This window comes from Leucopleurus acutus (assembly GCF_964270905.1).
Source record: "Leucopleurus acutus genome assembly, chromosome: 13".
Classification (NCBI taxonomy): Eukaryota; Metazoa; Chordata; class Mammalia; order Artiodactyla; family Delphinidae; genus Leucopleurus; species Leucopleurus acutus.
This window is the reverse complement of record NC_139155.1, coordinates 5,114,301-5,121,403: the sequence shown is the minus strand read 5'-3', so window position 1 is coordinate 5,121,403 and position 7,103 is coordinate 5,114,301.

Sequence of the window (7,103 nt, the reverse complement as noted above, 5' to 3'; positions counted from 1 at the left end):
AACTTTGAAAACCTTGACTTTTAAAATATGTATTTGTTATGAATTTTTAATTACCAAACATGATTATTACCAAAATATCAGAAATAATGCAGAAGGATATAATTTAAGAAGTGAATATCTATCCTTCCCACCCTCTCTAAGAGATAATCACAATTAGTAGTTTTGTGTGTATACTTTTAGAGTTCTAAATACATATATTTGTATATACATATATTCTCAAATATTCGTATATACAGACATGCACACAGAGGTGCTTTTTATTCTTTAACAAAAATTGAAATGTATGCTAAGAGATTAGATCTTAATTATTCCTGCCACAAAAAAGAAATGGTAATTATGTAACATAATAGAATTGTTAGCTAACATGATGGTGGTAATCATAATATAATATATATTATATGTTGAATCATATATATTATATTATCAACATGTTGTATACCTTAAACTTACACAATGTTATATGCCAATTATATTTCAACTTTAAAAAAAAATTGGATTGTAATATACCAACTGTTCTGCAGCTGGCTGTTGTCATGTCAGGATTTATCAAGGCCATCTCTCCTGGGTGCTGGAGGGCAGGCAGGGCGGGGGCAGTGAGCCCCGCAGGCTCCACCCCAGCGGGAACAGAGCAGTGGGGTCACCAGGTGTGCTACAGACGCTGGCCTGAGGACGCGCTTTACAGAGGCTGCTGGAAGTGCTCATGCCCCAGTCCGGCCTGAGCCCTGCTGTCCCCACCGCCTGCTCCCAGATGCCAGCGGAACCAAGCAAACAAGGGCACACCCCTGCCCTCAGCAAACTGGGTTGTGAATACCCCCAACGACCCAGATGACTCTACTTTTAAAGTTACGCATTGTTGTGCTATCAAAGAAGAGAATGTGGCCCTTTTCCCTCCCGGAGGCTGCATAAGTTACTTTATTATGGATAGCAGAGCACTGTAATTTGTTTTCCCTCCAGGAGGCTGCATAAGTTACTTTATTATGGAAAGCAGAGCTCTGTAATTTGTTTTCCAGGCTACAGCCTTTCTTGGTGGAGTTGCATTAGCTTCACGCCCCTGTCTTCTGGAGTGTCCGCAGCTCTCATCACTCAGGCCAGCCGCGCTTCAGGTCTTTACAGATAGCTTTGCCTCTTTGCCCTTTCACCGCTGTCTGTGGTAGCTAAAGCCTCCTGTTCTAAATGATTGGGATGCCCTCACTAATAAGTAGGAGGGAATCGATTGTTCTTTCAAAGAAGGCATCTCCTCTAGAATTAGACAGAACTCCACCTGCACTGGGCATCCCCTCCCCCGTTTCTCTCAGACTCTTCCAAACAGAGCCCAGGAGTGGGGGGCCCCTCATGTTGGGAGAGGGGCCTCATCGTGTACCCTGTGTTCACCACAGCACGGCTGCCCCTGGCCGTGGTCCTACTCCCACTGTCCATCTGTCAGTATCTTTCAAAACCCGCTTGGAGTGATGATGCTTCTCCACCCCAGCAGGACAAACTGGCACCCCCACCTCAATACACCACTTGGGGAGATCCGCTCTTAACCCTGGAACCTTCTGCTGCAGCTCCAGGCTATGTGCTTTGTCCTACACTCTGAGCTCCCGTGACCACAGTCCCATCTTAATGACCTGGTACCTGGATCACGACGCCTAATTGTGTCCTGTCCTCGGTGCTCTCCATCCCGGACAGAGGGGCAGGGCCGGAGGCAACTGAAGACGCAGTGGTGAGAGGGGCCGTGATGGGCAGAAGCAGCAAGAGAACGTCCCAGCCTTCAAAGAGAACGGGGAGGCCCCTAGAAGCCCAGATTCCATGGGAGAGGACTCAGAACCAAAATCACACGGTACGATCGCTACAGTTATCCATACCACCTGGTTTTCTTCCTGCCAACTGAGCCTGGGAAGGCAAGCATCGCACACGGTAGAGCTCTCAGTCCTTGATCATGGGCCAGTCACACTTGGGCCTGTCATTCCTTTGTTTTCGGATGAGAAGGTCGAACCCCATCATCTCAGGAGCAGCATCTGGCAATGATTGCTGCTCAGTCTGAAAGCCTTGGAGCCGGACAGCCTAGGGCCCAGGCATCAACCCCAATCGTGTACAAGCTGCGTGAACTCAGGCAAATTATTGGCCTTTCTACACCCTAGGCTGCAAGTCTGGGTTATGTGCATGTTAGTCATCCATCCCTGTTTAGAATCGAGATGATTAGACGACATAACACATGTGAGGTGTTTACTTAGTGCCTGACCCATAGTTAGTGCTGAAACAATGTCAGGCGCTGTTGCTGCTGTGACATTTTCTTCCCATGTAAGAAGCTATGGTGCTGTGAGTGAGTGCAGAGAACTTGGTGGATGCAAACGGGATAAAAGAGGCATGATTTTGCAAGGTCCTGCCTGGTCCTGCTAAGCATGCCAGCCCGAGGGAGCCTGCGTCCTGCAGACACAGACCTCCTCCGTGCATGCCACTGGGTGGTCCGTGCAGGACCACTCTGGGGTCTTCACTCTTTGCCAGCCCCGTCCTTCCAAGCCTGGTGGTTGGTCCAAGCCTGCATCCTAGACCTGCCCGGAGTTTGGGCTCAGCAACGGTGCTCCTAGCGCCCTGAGCGCCCTAAACGTCCTGGAGATGCAGACAGATTCTGCTGGTCCCCCTGCAAGAGCGGCCCCTGAGCGAAGCGTTTACTCGCAGTCGCCTCAGAGGCCCCTGGAGTTCCCTGAAGTACTGGAAGCCCCACGCATGACGCGTAGGTGGAGTTTGATGAAGCGTTTGATCTCTGTCCAGTGATGGCCAAGGTCAAAAGACTGAGGATTTTCTGCCTTGGACAGAATTCGGATTTGACCTCACATATTGTTCTCTCATCTCTAACACGAGCTCCTTCCAGCCTCAGTGTTGAGATGAGAATTAAATAAGCCCATGTTCACAGAGCACCCACATGGCGCGGGACCCTGCTCTACAGTGGGTGTCAGGGAGGGTCACAGGAGCCACTGCTGTGTGCAGAGTCCCCACCAAGCCAGGGTCCACACTGCCTCGGCCCAGCAGCCCCAGAGCAGGCACGAGTCTCAATTTGCAGACAGAAACGGTCATACAGCATCGTCAGTGTGCATAATGCCACTGAACGGTACACCTGAAAATGGTAAATTTTATGTTATGTATATTTACCACAAGAAAAGAACCTATGGAGTGCATCGATTTCACTTGTCAAGTCCGAGCTACACGTTCCTGCCTGCTCTCTGCCTCTTTCTTTCTCAAGCGTTGCTGTAGACATTGGCCTCCTTTAGGAAAACGTGTGGGTATGAGACGAGGTCCCAGGTGCACAGCACCGCACAGAACGTGTGGGAAAGAAACGCAATAAGTCAGAATTGCCTGTAAACGCTTTGTACTTTGCCCTCCTAGAACTGAAAGCCTACAGCGTTAACACCCGTGGAACAGGACTCTCTGCAAGGACGAGGGACCAGAGGGCCCCTCGGCCCCTCTGCTGCTGCAAGCGCCCTGACCCCGAGAAGCTGTGCTCGTGGGATGCGGTCTCCCCTCCCCTCCCGGGGACCCAGCCCCACCGCCCACAGAGAGGCTGCCCCTCACAGGGCAGCCCCCGAGTCCCCTGGTCTCTGCACAGCAGAGCACCCACAGGGCCCAGGGTCCCGGGGGGCTCTGGGGAAGGCCGGCTTGCAGGGGGTTCAGCCGAGTATTTTCAGAGGAAACAGCAAGATTAAAGATGTGGCGGGAGCAGAAGGTAAGCAGGAATTCTTTATAGTGAGTCAAAGTATTGATTCAAAAAGCACTAATTTGGAGACTTTTGTAGCTTTCTCAGAATGACATGCCTCCTTGTTAGACGTCTCCAGTTTCTTCTCCCTGCCTTCAAAGGCCTGTCAGGAGGCTGGAGAGGATAAAAGGAAAAGTGCTTAGAGAGAAGGAAAACAGTAGCAAAGAATGAAGTTTTGAAAGTGCCGAAGAGTCTGGAGAAAGGAGGTTTGGGGATGATACGCTGCCTTCCGTTCGGGGAAGCAGTATGATGATGCAATACGAAGCGCTGCTAACGAGCAGAGCCTAGCCCACTCTTTCCGGCTCTGAAACCCTGCGGTGCCTGCAAGACGTGGTTTGAAGGAAGGCGAGGATCCAGGTCAGCCAGGTCCTCTCCAGATAGGCAGATATTTCTAGAACACCCACAGGTACCCTGCGCAGGGAAGGAACAGGTGAGAAGGGATGAATGGCCCCGAGTTTCTCATCATCACCACTGGAAAACCAAATCAAAACGCCCACAGTCTTCAGAAATGTGAGGGAGGAAACGTGGTCCTGCTAAGAAGAAGGGGAACCAAAGCACCAGGGAGAACCCTTCCACAGCCATTGAAAACAGTCATGCAGTTTCTTGAGATGTGTTTTTAAATGTGACAGCTGGTGAGTGTCCTAGACTCTGCTCGTCCCAGGCCAGAGATTTCTTTCAGGGCACGTCAAGCTTCGGCAACAAAGGTGGAGTGCGAGAGAGTAAGTGAGTTAGCACGATCTCAGTGGAGGTGGGGGGAACCTTTCTCAGCTAGCAGTCACACCGCGCGTGCGTGGCTGCACATCTTCTGTCCTGGCCCTGAGCAAGGGGCATTCTCTTAGGGCTGTGAGAGGGAGGGAGCAAGGAGCGGTCAGAGGGGGCGCTTCCCAACGAAACGGGGACAGAGCGGCACCTCCTCGGCCCGGACAGGCAGCTGAAGGGCCAGGGCGCGGCGCTTCTGGACCACCAGTCGGGAGTTTGGTAAACGGGCTGGTGACAGTTGGTGTTAAGGAAGCGAAGCTGGAAGGACAGAAGTCGTACCTCCGCGTCTATTACGCAAAAGTGATTGGTCAGCAGGCCGTTATTTTATGTAAAGATGATCCTTTGTAGAAAAACTGACTCAACGCCCTGCAGCTCAGAGGAGCTTGCTGGAGGAAAGACCTTCTGTAGGCGTCACACTCCAACCAAGGCCCCTGGGAGCCAACTGGTAACGGCCTCCACAGCGATAGACTTAGAAGCTATCCTCAAGCTTTTGGGGTGCATCGGAAATCATGGGGGCTGGGGGCAGCCTCAGCCCCAGAGACCCTGATTCCAGACCCAGGAATTTTCACTTTGAAGAAGCCTCCAGATGATTCTGGGACGACTCCCAGAGAATCACTACTCCACAGTTTTCTGTCAACCCATCTTGTTCAGATGGAGCTGCCATGGTGGCAGAGGTTCCAATGTCTCTGTCAGCAGAATTTTGTGACTGAGACCCTGCTTTGCGCCAGACTGGGTCCAAAGTAGAATTCTTCCCTCCAGGATTGTCTGGGGCCAGTTCTCCTTCGTAGTTGCAGTACGAGTGGCTTTTGTAGAAGTTGTAATAGTGATCGAATCATACTCGTAACCAGCTACACTTTCAGCGTGACTTCTATGAGCCAGGCCTTACTCTTGACACGAGAGAAAGAGTTCTTTCAGTTGCAAACTGAAAAGATGAGAGAAAAACTGACTTTGGGGAGTTTAAAAAATAGCGGTAAGTAGAGATGCTTTCTATGCCTATCAAGGAATGAATGCCTTTTCCCAGCTCTGCTCCAGCCAGCCCCACAAAGGGCCACATCCAGCAGACCCCACCGGCCTCCACCCCCTTCTGCTCTGTCCTGCTCTTTGGGGAGCCCTCTTCAGCAGCATGGGCCAGAAAATGGATGAAAATGCAGGTATTTTTTACAGGGAAACATTTGCATCTGTGCATGAATCTACCCTGCCAAGTTCACAGACTCTTTCACCTACTTTATCTCATTCAGTTCCCTGAAGAACATTTATGTCCCATTTTGCAGGTGAGAAAATTGAGGCAGAAGGTAATCGCCTCACCTAAAGTTAGCATGAGAACCAGAACCTTAACCCCAGGCTTCTGGCTCCAAGTTCGGGAGCCTTCCAATAAGCACGTACTTACTTTCATTCAAATGCCAGGTCAATTTGTATATCCTGACACACAGCAATGAAATAAAGCTGGGCCTAAAGAGAGAAAATAATTTTAAGCGGCTAAGAGAACTCACTCCTCTCGCGAAAACCTATCCAGGTGACAAGCTGCTTTGGAGCAACATAAAAATGAAGAGTGGGGTGTTTCTCACAGTGCTTTTCTCCAGAAAGTTCTCCAAATGTGCTTTGTTTCCTTGTTCTCCAGAAATGTGCTGACCAATCACCTTGCAGTTGCCAAGGCAGTTGTGATTTCCATTAAGCATATCCCTTTCCATAAAACGACTCGGTAAATGCTTTAATTGTGTACTTTTCAAGTTAGTACATCTTGAACATCAGGACTGACCATCTGTCCTGACTCTTGCTTCGTAACTACAATGCATTCCATTCCTCCTCTCAGGTTTCTATTGGGGAAAATAAAGGACAAAGCAACCAAGTGAGCCCAAATACCCCAGTTTAGCTTCTTAACCACGAGGCTCCACAAGCACCTCCCTGATCCCTGCACACAGCGCTGGCTACAGTGTCCTTCTGAAGCATTGAGCTCAGGGCACTGAGAGCAAACGGACACTGCAGGAAAGCAGCTGCGCACGGAGGCCTTTGCAGGGTCAGAGCCTCCCAACACGCGGAGGCACAGATGCTAGCTGGGCGTCCGCGCTGTCTGCACTGGGAAGCGGGCCCTAGGAGGTGAGGGAGAGACCGTTCCCGCAGGCACCCCTCCCACCGGCTCAGACTTACTGGGGAGCAGCTGGCTCCCTTCTTCACGGCCAATGCCATTATCAGCAGCTCTGCCCAGGAGGCACCTTGGGCACTCACAGGTAAGTGGGAGTTGGAGACCCTGGCAGCTCCGGCATTGCTCCGCTCACACCCTAGCAGGCTCTCTGCCACGCACCCCGGCACTGCTGGGCCCACCGCTCTCAGGGAGGGTCAAGGACAGCGTCCAGGGCAGCGTGCAGGGCAGGGCAGTCTTCTTAGTCAGCCCAGGCTGCTATAACAAAATACCATAGACTCGTGGGAAATACAGGGGATGCTGGCAGTTTTAGAAGAGGAAAGGGAGAAAGGCTGAACCCAGAGACCACGAGGAAGAAGCAGAGAGAAGGGGGCTCATGGAGACTTCTCCCAAAGACAGGAAGAAAAACCGGAACTCCTCACCCATCAGGTGCCCCACCAAGGGACTCAAAGTGGGCCCAGCAAATGTATCTGCTCT